Source organism: Leopardus geoffroyi, chromosome C2, assembly GCF_018350155.1.
Source record: "Leopardus geoffroyi isolate Oge1 chromosome C2, O.geoffroyi_Oge1_pat1.0, whole genome shotgun sequence".
NCBI classification, from domain to species: Eukaryota; Metazoa; Chordata; class Mammalia; order Carnivora; family Felidae; genus Leopardus; species Leopardus geoffroyi.
In genome coordinates this window covers 120,042,192-120,062,907 of record NC_059333.1, presented here as the reverse complement: position 1 = coordinate 120,062,907, position 20,716 = coordinate 120,042,192, and the positions used below count along the sequence as shown (strand labels likewise).

Here is a 20,716-nt window from a genome sequence, read left to right as displayed (position 1 = left end):
TTTCTTGCTGAAGCCCACACTGCAGGTTTCTGAGAAAATACTACCATTCTCTCCATAATAACAGGACTATAATTTCTGTATAAGAAACCGTACTGTCACTCGTTCCTTTTTAAAAAGAATTGTTCTCTAAATATCTATTTCTCCTTTTTTACTTAATTCTAAAGACTCTAAGAAACCTGTAGAAACTTAAAGGTATAAAGTCTTGCAAGGATTTTTTAACGACACTTGTTCTTAAAGGTTGAGATTTTGAATATTAGAAGATGTGTCTTTGTAAGTATCCTTGTCAGCACCTCATTTTGCTCCCTTTCAACATGTTTAGATTCAATAGCAAATTCTTACCTAATTGCCTCTTCATCGTTAAGTCCAAATGGAATTCTAGTATATCAACTACTTATGTGGTTTACTTGTTTGTTTTTAATTTTGTGTTCTTCAGTAAAGCTAAAGCAACAACAACAAAAACAACAACAATTCTGGAATGCATTTCAGAGGGCTTTGTGCTTTCTGGGACCATCTAGTATCACAGCAACCACTAAAAGTCTAAGTGTCCTAAAAATAAATAAATAAAAACAGGTCTGGAAAATGTTACTTGGCCTATTTATATATTGGGCCTATTTCCATGGCATTCCAAGATTTAAATAATGCATGGAGCCCTTCCCTACCCATTCTGATTAATTATTCATTCACAAATATTTATTGAGCATATCTACTTTGTGTCAAGGACTATATTAGGTATGAGCCATACAACAGAGAACAATGAGCTTTATATCTAGAGTCAGTGTCTACAACCTTTCTAATTTGATCCATGCTCTTAGAAAAAAAGGCACTACACTCATTTAAAAAAATTATTTATAAATCATATATATGTGTTCCCATTACTGATATCTTATAGATTATGGGAATTCATAAAAAAAAAACTATTTTAAATAGATGAGATTTTTAAAAGTTAACAAGAAATATGTGTTCTAATGTTTTCTTGCCACATACCCCCTGGTTCAATTTGCATAGCAACTAAGGTGTGTGCATGTCTCACTTTGAAGACCACTGAATCTGTTGTCCAATGTTTAATGCATCTGTCGTTGATATTTAAATAGTGAATTTGTAAAGTGCAAGTGTATTCATTGAACTATTTCACAGATGAATACACCTCTTTCAAAATGTAATGTGAATTCAAGAATTACATGTCAGTGTAGGAAAACAACTTAAGAATATGTATATTTTTTTGTTAAACTTATGCAATTTCCCAGACACCAAATTATGTTATGATCTTAGATTGGTAACTTACACAATATATGACATGAAATAAATACTCAGGCTTGAAATTCTGACAGAGACTATAAATATTTCATTTTATAGTTCTATTTCTTTATCTTTGCACTAATCAATATGAATTAAATTTAATGGCATGCCAATACAATATACAAGATAGTCATTACATAGGGTCTATTATGTAATTGATAAAACATTGATTAATAGTTATCATTCTTTAGTAAATTTTTCTTTAATGAATAATGAAGGTATTGTTTATTATTATAATTCATCTTATTACTATAGAAACAATTCTTTAAGAGAGCTCTTTGGAAGATGAATGAAAAAGGCAACGGCCATTGACACACCTGGTTTCTAGGGTCTGTCATTTTTAAAAATACTAAAATCTTAAAATTTAAAAACATATATATATTTATAAATAAATGAGCTTGTGTGTGTGTGTGTCTATCTATAAACCATAGGGTCTGAAAAGAAGTAATACTATAATGAAAATTCCCTTCATAGGAGAGCAAACTTTTGAGATTAAGGATGAAAATCAAATATTGGTGGTCAAAAGGGGAGAAAAGAGCTTCTTGGGAAACTTCAGTAATGATTCCCAAAGCTTTTAAAAGCCTCACTTTAGATCTAATGTGGAATCAGAATATTTTAAATGGAAAAAAAAAAAAAGACTTTAAGTGAAAATTATCAGCTGGACTATTATAAAAAAGGGGATGGCTATATTTGATATATCTTGATCTCAAGGAAACTTAAATAGATATTACTAAGTGAAACAAGCTTACCTGAAAAGTTATACACTGTATGATTCCAGCTATATGACACTCTGGAAAAGGCAAAGCTATGTAGAGAGTGAAAAGATCAATGGTTGCCAGGAATAGGATGATTTTAGGGCAGTGAAACTATTCTGTATGATACTGTGGATCATACAGTACTGTATAGTATTGGTGAATACGTGTCATTACACATTTGTCAAAACCCATAGGATGTACAACACCAAGAGTGAACCCTAATATAAATATGGAGTCTGGGTGATTATGATGTGTCAATGCAGGTTCATCAATTGTAACAAGTGTACCACTCTGATGGGAATGTTGATAATGAAGGTGGCTGAGCATGTGTGGGAGCAATGAAGTATAGAAGAACTCTCTGTACTTTCCTCTCAATTTTGCTGTGAATCTAATACTGCTTTAAAAAACAGTCTATTTGGGGTGCTTGGGTGGTTCAGTCAGTTGGGTGTCCGACTTCTGCTCAGGTCATGATCTCACAGTCTGTGAATTCGAGCCCCGTGTCAGGCTCTGTGCTGACAGCTCAGAGCCTGGAGCCTGTTTCAGATTCTGTGTCTCCCTCTCTCTCTCTGCCCCTCCCCCACTCACGCTCTGTCTCTGTCTCTCTCAAAAATAAATAAACATTGGGGCGCCTGGGTGGCGCAGTCGGTTAAGCGTCCGACTTCAGCCAGGTCACGATCTCGCGGTCCGTGAGTTCGAGCCCCGCGTCAGGCTCTGGGCTGATGGCTCAGAGCCTCGAGCCTGTTTCCGATTCTGTGTCTCCCTCTCTCTCTGCCCCTCCCCCATTCATGCTCTGTCTCTCGCTGTCCCAAAAATAAATAAACGTTGAAAAAAAAAATTAAAAAAAAAATAAATAAAAAATAAATAAATAAACATTAAAAATTTTTAAGAAAAAAAGTATATTAAAAAGCCTATATGCTCTGGTATGCTGCTATTTTTTAATAAGTAAATATTTTTTCAAATAAAATTGTAACATCATTTCTTTAGGTTTTTAACTAACACATTCCATTATGCAATTTTACAGGGAAATTATATGACTAAAATGAGCCATTTACACATAGATGGCCCAATGAGTATAATAAATATTGACCAAGTTTTGGTTGGTTGAAGTACTTTTATATAAATGCCATTGACTATTTCTGTAGGCTCATTTAAACAGGTAAAAGTAATGATTAATTGGAAAACATTTTTAGTTTTGCATGTGCTCAGAAAGACAATGATTCAACATATTCAATAAAAGGCCATTCTGGAGACTATACTTTGAAGTAAAGCAGGGGATTGAATGAAAAGCAGTTAATAGATCAGGATAGAGACAACTGTGAGACAACAGGTCAAAGGAAAATTACTGAACTTCCCCAGGAAACTTCTAATGATTTAAATCTGCCTTACTAATAATGTTGGAAGAAACAGTTCCTTTTAATTGCAATTTTTACCCTTAAGGAAAGATATAGGGGGGAAGATGCTTCATTTTTTTGGTTTCTATAGTACTTATCTCATTATATATAAATGTTAACATGAATGTCTCCTCTTATGTCTCAGAACTTTTGATGTTATAAGGAACAGAAAAAACTTAAGCTGTGTGACAGGTTGCTAAAGCTATCTCCTAAATCTATTTTCCCCTTCTTACTCAGTAATCAAGTTTTAGAAAGGCATGCAGGTAGAGACTCCATTTCCCTGTCAGCTTTGTAGTTTGGTATGGCCAGGTAATGAAACTTAGAACCAATGATATGTGAATAGAAGTAATGTTTCCCATTTCTAGGCTTTGGCCTTAAAATATTGGGGATACAATTCCCTAACCCCTCTTTCTTCTTTTCCTATAGGGTGGGCTATAGACCAGGCAGTGACCCAGCTTCAACCATCCCCAAAAGGAGATCATCCTAGTGGCAGCAGAGTAATAATATGGATGACTCTAACTCCCTGGATGACCTCATTTAACAAAGCTGCTCCTTTAGGCTTAGATAGTGAAGTCAAACTATTACGCTAGAAATAAACTATCATCTTATTTTAGCAATCAGTTTATGTTATTTCTTTGTTAAGCAGCTTAACATTTACTGTAAAATAAAACAAATTTAAAAACAAAAGAGATTTATTGACTAATGTAACTGGAAAACTCTAGGTCTTCAGTGGGCTTCATGATTGGTTTGATCAAAGACTCATTTCTTTCCAGGTCTCTGTCCTCTATGTATTAACCTGGCTTACTTATTATGGTGGTGCAGCCATTAACCAATCATTGAGATCAGAACATGATAATATGTTTTCTATCTTAGACCTAAGCTTCCTCCCCTACCCTAGAGCCAGAGGTGCATAAAGTAGTTGTGGATACCAAAATGAAAGTTCAGGAAGGTTTCTAAGAAGAGACAAATAGATGCTGGGGAAACAGTCACACCACAATACTTACATGTGTTTCTCAACATTCCTAGTACAGTGGGATTTTTTTTTTTTTTTTTTTGAAAGAAAAGGGGCACCTGAGTGGCTAAGTTGGTTAAGGTCTGACTTTGGCTAAGGTCATGATCTCACGGTTTGTGAGCTGGAGCCCCACATCGAGCTCTGTGCTGACAGCTCAGAGCCTGGAGCCTGCATCGGATTCTGTGTCTCCCTCACTCTCTGCCCCTCCCCCACTAGCACTCTGTCTCTCTCTCTCTGTCTCTCTGTCTCTGTCTCTCTCTCTCTCTCAAAAAAATGAATAAACATTAAAAAAAATTTTTAAAGAAAGGAAAAAATGTTCCCAGATCTACCCCTTCTCTCTGACGTCAGCTCCTCTGAGAACGTCTGCCTTACAAACTGTGATCTTATTTGTTGTTGCTTCCCCAGGACTTAGGATATGTGTCAAGCATATAACAGAAGCCAAAAGAAATTTTTTTAAGTGAATTCATTTAAATTAAGTTTAAAAAGAATACTTAAGAGAAAAAAATCATATCTAGGCAAAATTCTAGGTGTACATTTTTAACTTGAATTTTAAGTTTGGGATATTGAGGGAACTAGATTGAATCAAATATCTTTGAAAAAAACAGAATTTTTTTAGATGGAGTAATAATTTTTTTTTTAATTTTTTTTTTTTTTGAACGTTTATTTATTTTTGGGACAGAGAGAGACAGAGCATGAACGGGGGAGGGGCAGAGAGAGAGGGAGACACAGAATCGGAAACAGGCTCCAGGCTCTGAGCCATCAGCCCAGAGCCCGACGCGGGGCTCGAACTCACGGACCGCGAGATCGTGACCTGGCTGAAGTCGGACGCTTAACCGACTGCGCCACCCAGGCGCCCCTAGATGGAGTAATAATTTAAAAAATTAAAGGGTAGATACAGAAATCATTATCATTTCTTTTATAAGGCTTTTGTTACACTCAATCAGGGAAATAGAGGAGTAAGGTGGGGTTGGGATATTGACCAGAAATAGCAGCAACCAGCATAGAATATTGCATGAAGAGATTAAAACTATAGAGGGTCTACTCGATCTTTAGCCTGAACCCCAGCTGATAATTATAGACAGAATTCTAGTGTTCAGAGTTGGGCAGCAGGCCAGAAAAGCAGCACCCAAAGAATTCTGTCTTGAGGAGCTTATTTCATTCACATTGTGTTCCTTCTCAAAACCAACTTGGGAAGCAGGAAAACTCAAGACCATACAAAGTATAATTATTATCATTCCAGCCTCTGAAGTCCATCTTGTCTATGCAGACACATTGTGGAAAATCACGCCCTTTAGGTTTTTCCCAGAAACCATGTGTTCGGGGCCTGCAAAGTTCCATTTGAGCAAGAGCATCTGGCTTTGTGGCTACATCTCTGTGGTCCATCGCCAAAGGAAAGATCTTTTATTTTTCTTTTTACTAGGCTGATGTAACCATAGGGTAAGAGTTGTGGAGAACCAGATTCCAATCCTAGACTGGCTTTAAACATACCAGTTAGGAGAGAAAGCCTAATAAAACAAATAACGGTGAATGATGAAAGGCATGTAAGATCTGCAGATATTAGATTATAAAATTCTTGACAGAAGTACATTTGTCTCACCTGTATTCTTAGTCCTCTAATAATGGACTCAAAGAACATAAAAAATTTATTCATACAGAAACAGTCATGAGTTTAACTGAACTGCAGGCAAAGCATACATAAAATCGGTATCTACTGACAACTCCTAAAGTCTTGGCAAATATTTTAGAAATCACTTTGATAAAGTATGCCTGGGTGCCTGTAAGTACAACCTAATCATTATTGTCATTAAATATATAACCACTATTCTCTTTTTTATATTCATTTGCCCCAAACTAGTACCCAAGCAGTAATTTTTCCTTTTTATACATTTGTTAACAACAATAAAAACACATTGTTAAAAATATGTATTTTACAGGCAAAATTAATTTATGGTGGTAGAAGTCAAAATAATGCTATGGGATGGATGGGTATCAATGGGGAAGGAGTAGAAGAGAACTTTCTGGCAAGGTCGGAATGTCTACCTCTTGATCTGTTGATGGTTATGGAGGTTTTATATGTATATAAAAATTCATCCAACTTTAAACATTTGTGTATATTACTATATGTAAAATATAACTTTATTTAAAATATTTTTAAAATATGCATTTTGCTTAGGTAAAATTCTAGATTTAGATGCCTTTGGCTTCAAAGAATTATTTCATTTATAACAATATGAACATAAATGATAAGTACCACATGTGCAGGCAGTATTTTCTTCATGGGTGGTCAAAAACTTGTATTGAAATTCTCATCACATTCTACATAATAAATTATTCATGAAGTTCGATAATATCTCTGGAAATTAATGGCCTTTTAAGATAAATTTTTTAAATGGGAAATTAATGAAATTCTGCTACTCCAGCTAATTTTGCTGTAGTTTTGTGGCAGTGTAAGTATGTCTTTGTCTGTAGTCCAACCACCACAAAATCCTATACCCCTGAAATTATAATTTGTGGCTATGATTATATCACTGGTTTCAATATAACTTTCACTATATTTAAAATTTGAGAATAAATATAAAATTAGAAAGAAAAAATAATATATGGTATAGCCAAAGCTCTAAACACAAAATTCAGGGTTAGGATCAACTCAAAATATTTTTTCTTTTTCTTTTTCTTCAAGTTTATTTATTTTGAGAGAGAGAGAGAGAGAGAGAGAGAGAGAGAGAGAGATAGTACAAGTGGGGAAGGGGCAGAGAGAAGGAGAGAGAGGGAATCCCAGGCAGGCTCCATACTCAGCGCAGAACCTGATGTGGGTTTTGAACTCCCAAACAGTGAGATAATGACCAGAGCCAAAAATCAAGAGTCAGAATGCTTAACCGATTGAGCCAACATGGCACCCCAACTCAAAATATTTCCTTATATTTTTCATTCCTTTTAGACACTCCCATGACCACCCTACTTTGCCCACTGCTCAAAACACAAAGCCTGTTTAGGACATTAATCCCTCCACATACAATTACAAATCCTAATACTTGGAGGCAGGCAAAAGCTGTGTTTACCAGACATTTAAGGAAATATCTTATTATATTTTCTTTTTAAATCTTTTCAAAGATGATAATTTTAAATAACAAATGTTCAAATCAACTAATAGATGCCAAAAATAATTGAATGAAATAGCGGCAGTTTTCCTAGTGACTAAAACCAGATATTTTAATACCTTTTACCAGCATTTCTCAAAATAAAGTCTATGAAGTGTTAATAAATCACATTCAAAAAAGGTTTCATGGTTAAGTAGGCTGGGGAAATATTTTGTGAAGAAACTTAAACAGGTTAGTTACTGTAATACCTCCCAGAGCCTTTAATCTGCTCCTGTGCATTGCCATCCTTTAAGAGCAGGCTATAGCTAGCCTTTGAACACTCCTTTACAGAGACTCATAAGATTAGTGCTCCAAGAAGTGCATTTCAGGAAATACATATGAACAAATGGTTCATTAACGGAGTTTTAAAGTGATTTTTTTTCAACAGCAGATTCTTTGCATACACATACCTAGTCAAACCAGTAACATCTCTAATTGTCATTAAGATAACATAAAAAAAATTACCACTTGAGTTCTATTTCATCATCTCTCAATTATATCATGGTAGCATAACACCTGACAATTTAGACTAATTAAAAAATATATACAGAATATTAAAGTGGTATCAAAGATGAATAAACATTACCCCACTTGTTTTAAAAGACCTAATGGGTATTTGGTGAGGTGATTCAAAAATACTTGGGTCCCCAAATCTTGGTTTGTTACTAGTATCAAGGTTGACCTTATGGATAATGAATTTTCTCTAAGGTACGAGTTACCAGAATGGCTTTTTAGCCCCACCGTGTTCCCCAGGGTAGCTGTCAGCCCATCTTCATAAATTCCTTATTTACTTTTTAAGGCATATCTTGAAATCCTCTAATAAAGAGAAGTCCCTCCCTGAGGGTTAGTTTATACTGAGCAGAGTGATCAGGTATTTTCTAAGTGAGAATCAGCAGGAAGCTTACCCTGAGAGAACAGAGAAGCAATACACTTTAGTTTAAAGAGAGGAAAGATCTGTGCCCAGTGTGGATTTCCCTTAGGACCTGGCAGTTCAGGTTGGGAAGGCAGTGAAATATCTATGTTTGAGTGAGTCACTCCAGAGTTATAAGAATTTTTCTCTTTTAGCATATGTCACTCAAAAGTCTGAGGGTGATTCAGTCTGTTAAGGTCAACCTCCTGTGAGACAAAGGAGGTCAGAGAAGGGGGAGTAAGAAGGTGGGAGCAAATGAAGTATAACCATTACATCTCCAAGGGCAACTGGATAGTGATAGATGCTACTATTTAAAAATTTTTTCTCCTAGGGGCGCCTGGGTGGCGCAGTCGGTTAAGCGTCCGACTTCAGCCAGGTCACGATCTCGCGGTCCGTGAGTTCGAGCCCCGCGTCGGGCTCTGGGCTGATGGCTCAGAGCCTCGAGCCTGTTTCCGATTCTGTGTCTCCCTCTCTCTCTGCCCCTCCCCCATTCATGCTCTGTCTCTCTCTGTCCCAAAAATAAATAAACGGAAAAAAAAATTAAAAAAAAATAAATAAATAAAAATTTTTTCTCCCTAACTTATGTTGGCAAATTTTTACTTATTATGCAAAATAGAATATATCTGGTATCTTCAGCATGGTTACACCCAGGCCAATCAAATGCAGCCCACTACTGCTTGTTTTGTAAATAAAATTTTACTGAAATCCAGCCATGCCTATCAAGTCTAGTAAAGGCAGAGTTGTGTACTTTCAAGAGTGACCATGTGACTGACAAAGCCTCAAATATTTACAACCTGGTTTTTGACAGAAAAGCTTTGTCAACCCCTGATTTAAACAGTCCTTCTTTTCCTTTCCATTCTAATTTTCTAAAATATTTTCAAAGTGACTTAAAGTTTATATTTTTGGAATCAGATTTTCCCTATGAAAAGACTCAGGTTATTTTACACTAAGAGCAAATTATAGCTAAGTCAGTATAATAGCTAAGCTAGCACATGCAGCTGAAAAGTAGGGAAATAAAATGGTTGTTTTGAAAATATCCCTTTTTAAGATCACAAACATCTGGATATTTCCCAAGACATCTGGAACACCAACTGATTGACTTATTTATATTTAGCCACGTGCATTTTGTAAACACTTGAGGTAAAAACTAAACATTAGAAGTAAAAATAATAATTTCATGTAACATCTTTGTTCAAAATACTTCTAATTTTAAATATCAGCTTTATTGCTCATTTAAAATGCACCAAAAAGTACAACAAAGTCTATAATTTTATCAGACATTTTGGAGAATTTAAAGAACATGATACTGCTTTCTTTCATTCTTTATTTGGTTATGCAATCTCTATTCTCATTGTCTGAATGATAAAAAATAGCATCATTATGATTTTTTTAAAAGGCCTCAAAACTTAGAGTAAACAATGTATTTTTCAGTTACTCTATGGTAGAGAATCAGCAAAATAGTAGGAAGCATGTCCCATCTCTGAGCAATTGAATTGAAATAAAACATGTTTCTTGGTCTCTCAGTGTCCGCTCTCTTAATGTTGGAATGACCTTTGGTTAGAGCTAAGTAGATTGTCATGAAAGGATGTGGGGCATTGGAGCCAGACTAGGGTTCGACTGTTGGCCCAATTACCTTCTAGCCTATTTTGGCCCAAGTTTCTTCTCAATATAATGAGGATGATATTTTTACTGGAAATGCAGTATATATGGTACTTGAAAAAAAAATAATAATAAAACAATGGCTTCCATTGATTGACATGCTTACTGTGTGCCAGCCACTAAGCTCAGTGTATTATATACACCTTACATCACTTAATCTTCACAAAAGCCTTAAAGGTGGTCAACTGTTATTAGCTCTAATTCAGAGATGAGTTCACTAAAGTGTTTACTTCCAGTTTACAAATTCTACCCTTAGAAGAGCAGCTACCAATCATCTAGTGCCAACTACATGCCCGAGACTTCACATATATTTTCTCAATTAGTACACAGTGCTAACAGGTAGCTGTTTTCATTATCTCATTTTCAAATGAGGAAATTAAGGTTTAGAGAGGTTAGTTTTGCCATAGCTACATAGTTATTAGGCAGAGCTGGGGTCAGAACACAGGAAGAAAAACTCACAAGGCCTGTGCCTTTAACCTTAACTATACTACCTCAGCAAATAGCTATTATTATTGTTGTTGTTGTTATTATTATTATTATTACCACCACCATAGGTATCCTGTTTAAAAAAAACCCATAGGGGTGTCTGGGTGGCTCAGTCGGTTAGGTGATGAGTTCAGCCCAGGTCATGATCTCACGGTTCGTGAGTTTGAGCCCTGCGTTGGGCTCTGTGCTGACAGCTCAGAGCATGGAGCCTGCTTCCGATTCTGTGTCTCCCTCTGCACTTCCCCTGCGCATGCTCTGTCTCTCTCTGTCTCTCAAAAAATAAATGTTAAAAAAAATTTTTTTTAAACCATAAAATCAGTACACTAAAAAAACACATGTATGCATATATATGTATGAAACTTGACAAACAGAGGGAATCAAATAGCTCTATGTATAATTTCTCAAATTGAGAGTATTCACCTTTGTACTGAATTGCAAAATAAATATGAGGATTACTGAAAGTCAAAATAAAGCTAAGTACTTCCCACCTGGATTCACTGCCCCAAGACAGTCTTTCTAAAAACAAAATTTGAAATTTTGTATTTCAAAGTTATGTAATGCCTACATCAGATATCTTAAATAGTGTGCCTTGCTGAAAATTTACAAAACCTACAATTATGCCATCTCAAGCTCTGAAAAACAGGCAGTAATGTTTATGAAAGAGCAGGGTGCCAGATATACCCCATGTCAGAAAAATCTATTTGAGTTATAATGCTCTTGTACCCTCACTGCAGATTGTCAGCCAGAGCAATATGCATAAAATATATAGCTTGCCTGATGGTACCCTTATTATAATAGTCTCAGAATTATGGGATAGATGAATTAGAATTTATACCTGAATAGACCTTTTTCTCTTCTGAGCTTTTGTTTTTTTGTTTTTGTTTTTGTTTTTTTTTTTTTTTTGGTCCATCATTAGATTTAGGGATGGTTGCTTAAATGTCTAGAAAGAAATGGTATATAGCCAGAAAAAATGCTGCAAAAGTATGATTTTTGTTACAACATTTGGGCAAGTTTTGAAGAAGAGGTCTTAAAACAATAAAAGACATTGTTCACAGAAAATCAATTTTTTCTTTGACCATCTAATTCCCAGCAAGTCACTTCCAGCAAATTCTGCAGGAAGCATAGAATTAGTCCATACTGTGTAACCCCAATGGAGAATGAAAATGTTAGAAATGCGAATAGCTTTTCCTGTTTTGCCTTTTCACCATTCTATTCTTTCCATACTTATAATGAATGGAATTCATTCTAATACCATAATTAATACTTCTTTGGGTCACCCACCCAATGGAGAATTTCTGAACACATGAGTATGCCACCCACTGGTGGAAGGGTATTAATCTACATTTGCAAAAGGTGAGAACTTCTATGGATCCTTTAAGAAAATGGTAGTATCTTTGAGACTTCTGCTTGAATGACCAATTATTCAACTGATTTGTTTCAATTATGCTGTTTTTCCATCATTAAGGTCAAGTTTTATTCACTATCACCATTTAATCTTAGTTTTAGCTGGTCAGTATTATATAGCTAGGAAGAAATAAAGGTCTATGGCCTGAAGAATACCTGTCTTTCTCACACTTTATAGGAGTAGAAAGAGAATGCAAAATATAGTCCCTGATTCAGAGGTTATGCTAAAAGCGTACTTCACAGGTCCTAAAAACACTTAGAATTTTATTTTTTTACTCTAGGTATAAGATTTGATAGTTCAAAAACAGATACTAAAGAATCTAAATTCTAAGCTCATTTGGAAAATCTATAATGCATAAGAACTCACCTCATTTTTATGACTGCTCTATTAATAGCTTAAAAAGACAAAATTAAATTCATTCCTAAGGATAATAGACTGTTTTATGGTACCTTTGTACAGCTGAAGATAGAGGATTAAATTACCACTTCAACAGTGAATTATTTTAAATATTTTAGTAACATGCTGAATTTTACAAGAGAACAACCTTAACTGTTCCTTCATTAGTAACAAGTAGAGTTGCCACCTAAAATATAGGATGCCCACTTAAATTTAAATTTCAGGCAAGTAATGAATCCATTTTTTAGTATGTATATATTCCCTGAAATATTTGGGACATACATTGCTTTAAAAAAAGATCCTTCTTCATCTAAATTTCAAGTGTAACTAGGGATCCTATATGTTTATTTGCTAAATCTAGCAACTTTATTGGTAGGCCCAACCCTCTGAATGGTTTTCAAGCAGTGATCAGGAGTTCAGTTGGCTATCAACATCCTTTACATTCACCCATTCATTCACTAACTCACTCATTAATTAATTTAACAAGTATTGGAATACCTCCTTTACTGTTGTCAGTATCAGGAATAGTTTTGCAAAACCCCCTGCCTCATGGATCAGTGGTCCTCAATCTTGGTTGTCCATTATGATCAGCTGGGGAGATTTTTTTTTTTTTTTTGTTAATGGAGTCCTAGATACAACCCTCAAAGATTCTGAATTACTTGTTCTGGGATCTGGCCTGGTTATCAGACTTTTACAACCACCCCAGATGATTCGAATATATGACCAAGGTTGAGAACCACTGCTGTAGTTGGAGACAAATTATATATTCTTAGCCATTTTTTTTTTTTGCAATCCCTGCATCTGCCATAAGGCATGCCTATTAATGGTTGAGTCACTCAGCAGATCAACTCTTCAGAGAAGCAAATTGCAAATAATTTTAACTGAGATTTTTCTAAAGCAATGTAACTATTAAGCTAGCATTATACATTATTAAACTATTTCGCCTCAATTTTAGAACTATGAATATTTAAATGAATGCATTCATCCATTCATTCAAAAATACCTAAATTTCTGTCCAAGCACTGGGCACTGAACCAGGCACTAGAGATGGAGCCATGAAAAAGGTAAAACTCCTATTCATGCAAGAGGGACAATTAGTGTGAAAGCAAAAATTAAACACTTCCTATGAAGAAAATGAATCAAGGAGTCAAAGGAATTAAGTAGTGGGGAGGGGTGCATATTAGAGCAATCAAGAAAATTTTCTCAAGGAACATCTGACCAGACACCTGAATGATGTGAGGACAGAAATTATGCAAATATCTCCAGTGAAAGGCAAAAGAAATACCAAGGAGGTCTGAACAAGTTTGGTGTGTTCACAGGAAGAGCTGAAAAGACAGTGTGACTACAGCAGTGGTAGGAGGAGAGTGATACAAGATGAGGCCATGCAGAAGTATAGGTAGCTCCTTAAACCAATATAAGGACATGGGACCATATTCTGGGCTGCAGAGTAAGAGATATGGTTTAATTTACATTGTTAAAAATATCACCCTGGCTTCCTTATGGAGACTTGCTGGTAGGGTGATGGTGCCATAAAAGAGGCAGATTACTGTAGTAGTTAGGGTGAGAGATGATGGTGACTTGGACTAGGGCAGTAGCAGTAGAGTTTTTAAGAAGTGGTTGGGATATAATTTGAAAGTAAATCCAACAGTTGTTTCGGATAGGTTGGATATAGGGTGTGAAGGAAAGAGGAAATAAGAATATCTTGGAATTCAGCTTCTACTAAGACGGAGATAAAGGACTGACACAAGAGTTCTGGAAGGACCAGGTTAAGTTTGAGGTGCATAATCATTATCCCAGTGGATAGGGTCATTATGGTAGATATGTATATCTGGATCTCAGGGCTGCAGATATAAATTTAGATTATCATCTATATATAAAGGTGTACTTTTTTCCTCTATTAAGTTTAATACATTGGACTGGTTTAAACAAAGTGGGGCAGTCATTTCCTTTCAAAATGAATTACTTCCTTTGGGAGTTCTACCTATGATCTAAACACTGGCACTGATGAATTATAATCCTTTACTACAGAAAACACATATAAAAGGAAATATTGCCCCTACAACTTTTTAAATGTCCTTAGGATTGATACACGAAATAATTATGAAAATTATTTTGATGATGCATGAGGTCTTTTTAGGCTATGGCTAAAAAGAACTTCTCATGATCAAGAAATAATTTTCAGGGCTCCTGGGGGATCAGTCGGTTAAGTGTCCAACTCTTAATTTTGGCTCAGGTCACAATCTCACAATCATGAAATCGAGCCCTGTGTTCAGCTCCATGCTGAGTGTGGAGCCTACTTGGGATTCTGTCTGTCTCTCTCTGCCCTCTCCCACTCACTTGTGTGCACAAACTTTCTCTCAAATTAAATAAATAAACATTTAAAAAAAGAAATGATAATTTTCAGCTGTAACTTTTATTCTTAAAATTGTTTTATCATATGTCGGCAAGGATGCAGAGAAAGGGGAACACTTTTGCACTGTTGGTGGGAATGCAAAATGGTATAGCCACTCTGGAAAGTAGTATGGAGGTTCCTCAAAAAATTAAAAATAGAACTACCCTATGACGCAGCAATCATACCTAGGTATTTATCCAAAGGATACAAAAATGGATTCAAAGGGGCACATGAACCCCAATGTTTATAGTAGCACTATCAACAATAGGCAAATTATGGAAAGAGCCCAAATGTCCATCGACTGATAAATGGAAAAAGAAGAAGTGGTATATATATATACAATGGAATACTTCTCAGCAATCAAAAAGAATGAAATCTTGCCATTTCCAACAATGTGGATGGAACTAGAGTATATTATGCTAAGTGAAATAAGTCAGAGAAAAGACAAATATCATGTGATTTCACTCATATGTGGAATTTTAGAAACAAAACATATGGACATAAGGGAAGGGAAGGGAAGGAAGAATAAGATAAAAACAGAGGGAGGCGAACCATAAGAGACTCTTAAATACAGAGAACAAACAGGGTTGCTGGAGGGGTGTTTGGTGGGGGGATGGGTTGAATGGGAGATGAGCATTCCTTAATGTTGGGATGAGGACTGTGGGTTATATGTAAGTGATGAATTGTTAAAGTCCATTCCTGAACCCATTATTACACTATATGTTAACTAATTTGGATTTAGATAAAATTAAAAGATTTTTTAAAATTGTTCTATCATATAATTTAATATTAAAACAATCCAGAAGTATTTTTTATTTATTTTTTTCTTTTTTTTTTTCATCGTTTATTTATTTTTTTTTGGGACAGAGAGAGACAGAGCATGAACGGGGGAGGGGCAGAGAGAGAGGGAGACACAGAATCAGAAACAGGCTCCAGGCTCTGAGCCATCAGCCCAGAGCCGGACGCGGGGCTTGAACTCACAGACCGCGAGATCGTGACCTGGCTGAAGTCGGACGCTTAACCGACTTCGCCACCCAGGCGCCCCCAGAAGTATTTTTTAAAGGTAAATGATGAATGAGGGGCACCTGGTGACTCATTTAGTTCAGTGACCGACTCTTGATTTCAGCTCAGGTCATGACCTCATGGTTCATGAGTTTGAATCCTGATCAGGTTCTGTACAACAAAGCCTGCTTGGGAATCTCTGTCCCACTCTCTCTGCCCCTTTCTCTCTCTCTCTCTCAAAAATAAGAAAATCAATGTAAAAAGAATGAAGGTAAATGATGAATGAAAAGTAGATTTTTAATCTACTGAATTTTTTAGAATGAGGTTAATACAAGTAGCATTAGTTTTGAAAAGTTAAAAGGAGAATTTTAATACATTAAATAATCTCTATTTCAATATTTGCTAGAGTATTCCATTTGTAAAGTTTTTTCAAACCTGAGTTGTACTAGGAAAAAAAAAAAAAAGATTTGGAGCTTCATATTGCCACTAAACCAGTTATATGGTTGAACACAAACTGTTTAACTGCCTTGAACCTTAGTTTTCTTATTGGTAAAAAAGCTTTAAATCTACTTCAAAGGTCTTTTGTATAAATAACATAATATATGTAAAAGTATTTCATAAACAAAATTACACACCAATGAGAGGTAAATAAGTCATGGCATAGTGTCTACATACTCTTCTATTGGTAAATATATATCCTGTACTCAAGAATTCAAAGCAAATGGCAATGATGTTAACCTCACTACAATAAACTAGTGAAAAAGTATTTCAACCTCAAGAACATAGAGTCAAAATTCTTGTCTCTTTATTATTTTTTTGACTTGTTTCTCTGGTGATATTTGTTTATTTTTTCTTGAGCTATTAAGGTGATTGGGTTTATCCTTTTCTCTCTCTCTTTGATGAAGATAAATGAGATATGTGACATGGTAAGAATAAGGAGTAACCACTGACAGATGGAAAAAAAAGAGAACTATAAAGCATTCAGATAAAGCACAAATAAACAGCAACTCAACTCTCCTCTAAAATTTACAGTATACAGTAGTGTCCACAATAGCCAAATTATGGAAGGAGCCCAAATGTCCAACAACTGACAAATGGATAAAGACATGGTATACACACACACATACACACACACACACACACACACACACACACACACACACAATGGAATTATTACTTGGCAATCAAAAAGAATGAAATATTGCCATTTGCAACAACATGGATGGAACTAGAGTACATTCTGCTAAGTGAAATAAGTCAGTCAGAGAAACAAATATCATATGATTTCCCTCATATGTGGAATTTTAGAAACAAAACAGATGAACACAGGGAAGGAAAGTAAAAATAAGACAAAAACAGAGATGGAGGCAGGGGCGCCTCTGTGGCTCAGTCAATTAAGCATCCGACTTTGGCTTAGGGCATGATCTCCCAGTTTTTGAGTTTGGCCCTGGTAGGGCTCTGTGCTGACAGCTCAGAGCCTGGGGCCTGCTTCAGATTCTGTGTCTCCCTTTCTCTCTGCCCCTTCCACACTCACGCTCTGTCTCTCTCTCTAAGATAAACAAATATTTAAAAAAATTTAAAAAAAATACAGAGAGGGAGGCAAACCATAAGAGACTCTTAAATACAGAGAACAAACTGAGGGTTGCTGGAGCGATGTTGGGTGGAGGGTGGTTGGACTAAATGAGTGATTAAGGAGGGCACTTGTTGGGATGAGCACTGGGTGTTATATGATATAAGTGATGAATCACTGAATTCTACTCCTGAAATCTTTATTACACTGTATGTTAACTAACTTGGATTTAAATAAAATTTAAAAATTAAAAAAATTACAGGGTAAGCAATATATAATTATGCACTTATATTGGTAATTATTTACTGCTGAAAGTTTTTTTTCTTCTTTTAGAGAGTGAATTTTAACCAATCAGTAAAACACCATTATCAGTCAGCCTTTGGAGTACAGAAAAGAGTTGTATTAAATAGTAATAGGATTCACTCCCATTTCCCTAGTTCTACCCTTGATTCCTGGACCTGGGAATCTTGGTTACGGGAGAACCAACACTATATACTGGATGCTAATGTAAACATAAATAGCCTCCTGGATGATATGGGAGTGACATCACTCATTGTTACTCTTAGTGTCCACCAACAATATTTTTTTTTTTTTTTTGCTTTCTGTACCCACAACCTTACACTCTGTTGGTCCAGATGTTTGAGTTTCAAAAGGAAGAATGCTTCTAGGAGACACAGGGAGAATACCACGTGAAGACAGAGTAATGCATCTACAAGCCAAAGAATGCCAAAATTTGTTGGCAAACTACCAAAAGCTAGAATGATGTAATAGGGAGTATTGCCTTACAGGCCTCAGAGGAGCATAGGCCTGTAGACACCTGATTTTAGACTTTTAGCCTCCAGAACTTGAGACAATAGATTTTGGCGTCCTTTTTTTAAGCCACCTAAGCTTGAGAAAAGTAATACAACTACTATTTTAATAAATCCTCTGCATTTAACAAGGCCCAGTATTTGTTTAGGGATTTACTATTTTCTAGGAACTATTAGCTAATGGACTGTGTCTCCTGTTTTTCAGAAGCAGTTAAGGAGAAACAAGAAGGATAATTGTCAAGATGTAGCACAATCTTTAAGTGAAAAAAATGTTTATGCTCTTCATAATAAAGCACCTTTTTATTTTCACTTTTGGAGAACAATAGGGTATTTTAGACATGGGAATAACATTGGCAAGTAGACTTGGAGAATATGAGCCAGTTTTATAAGTGTAACAGAGGATGAATTAACATTCATTGATGTACTTTTAAACTTCACCAGAATCAAGGGTCTAAAAGACAAGGGAGGCCATTATGTTGCCCAAACTTCTAAAGTAATATTTGATTTCAGCCAAGGAAGTACAACACTACAGACAGATAGGGGAGGGGAAGCAGGGGGGATTTAAATTATCTCATAAGGAAACATTTAAAGGAGTATAACATCCATCATTTTGTCAACAGTGATTGGGTAAGGCTGAGATTTTAGAAGTTCAACAGGACTTTGAAATCTAAAATGTATTATTTTACTGCTCAAATACATTTTAATACATTGATACAATTCAACACTTTATCACTAGTTATAATCACCAGATAATCTGCAAAAAATATCTATGTCATAGCCAGAAATTCTTTAGATCTTGAAGAGAAAAACCAGAAAATTCCACTTTGTGTGCAAGAAAATCATGGAATTGCAGATGGGTTAAAGGGGAGATTTCAAAAGTGGTTCCAGGAGATAGTAACAAGATATATTTACTGATGAAAGTGGTAACTACAAGTTGGCAACTAGTTTATAGTTAAAAGATCAGCTGCCAGAAGAACCCCAAATCATAATCTTATGTCAAGAGTTAGTACACAGTACAGAAAAAGAAATTATCTAGACAAAGGGATGTGATAGGAATGAGATTATTCTCATTAAATGGTTGGACTCACCTGAAAATATTAATAGTTGTACAAGGCTTTGATGATTCATAACCTCTACATGAAATAAAGTAGATTAATGAAAATGGATTTTATTATTGCCTTACCCAGGAATATTTCAACATTACCTCTCACCTGAAGCTTCAGGATGTCTGGTAGTTGGTATTTAAGTAGACATAGGCCCTGGAATGAGGAAATCACCACTGAAGATGTCACCTTCTGGTGTGCAGGGCCATACTCTCTAGAGGACTAAGTATAATCTATCAACTATATATTGATATTTTGAAAAGAGCAACTTAGTTCAGGCCATCTTCTATAGCCCCCTCAGATTTTATGTTAAGTCTCTCGACTTAAGAAAAAGTGATAACACTGCATGAAACATTTTATTATCAGGCCTGGAAGTGGGTGTATCTTGTCCATCAAGTTACTTTGGCTAGAATCCTGTCACAAAACCATATCCACATTGCAGTCTGGGCTGGGAAAGATAGTGACCCCATGTGGAAGAGGAAATGGAATTGATAAGCATCTAGGAATTAGTGTGAAAAAACTGATACATATAAACATACACATAAGTTGAAAAAACATCTATTTCCCCTTATTCAAAGCAGCATTAGTGACAACAGCCAAGACATAGAAACAAACCTAAGTGTCCATTGATAGATGAATGGATAAAGAAGTTGTGGTGTATATATACAATGGAATATTATTCAGCCATAAAAAAGAGGAAATTGTGCCATCTGCAACAACATAAATGGACCTAAATGCACTATATTAAGAGAGGTAAGTCATACAAAGACAAATACCATATTATCTCACTTATATGTGGAATCTAAAAACGAAGAACACCAAATTCATAGAAGAGATCATAATGGTGGATACCAGGGACAGGGGTGAGGAGAGGGGAATTGGAAGAAGGTGGTCAAAAAGGTACAAACTTCTAGTTATCTTATATTTACCTTATATCTTATATTTATCTTTACCATATAAAGTAATAATATGGATGTAATATACAGCATAATGACTATAGTTAACACTGCTGTATGGTATGTAGGAAAGTTGTTAAGAGAGTAGAACCTAGGAGTTCTCATCACAAGGAGACATTGTTTTTTTTCTTTTTCTTTTTCTTGTATATATATGAGATGGTGGATGTTAACTACTGTGGCAATAATTTTATAACATATGTAAATCAAACCATCATGCTATACACCTTAAACTTATACAGTGATATATGTCAATTATTTCTTAATACAACTGGGGGGAAAACATGCACAAATATCCCCTATTTTCATTTTGTGGGCACTTGCAGCTATGTCTATACCCAACTATTAATTTTTAACCTTTCTGGATTAGATTGGATCTCGTTAATCTACAATTTATACTTGGGTTTTGCACTGTGATTCAATCTAAAAGTTTTCTTTAC

The 20,716-nt window shown here is 35.4% G+C and overlaps 1 protein-coding gene across 8 annotated transcripts in view; it reads right to left on the bottom strand.

Annotated features, from left to right (window-relative positions):
* The window catches only part of SLC9A9 (solute carrier family 9 member A9), a 694,304-nt gene that overhangs the window by 647,608 nt on the left and 25,980 nt on the right, over positions 1 to 20,716 (bottom strand). For 6 of the 8 annotated variants that reach the window (XM_045503389.1, XM_045503385.1, XM_045503382.1 and 3 more), the window contains one exon: positions 19,432 to 19,537. The exons of 1 other annotated variant lie outside the window; for it this stretch is intronic. The gene's annotated coding sequence lies outside the window, so the exon portion shown is untranslated. Of the gene's footprint in view, positions 1 to 19,424; positions 19,538 to 20,716 lie in introns of all 8 variants that reach the window. One more of the 8 variants, XM_045503383.1, reaches the window with a different exon arrangement.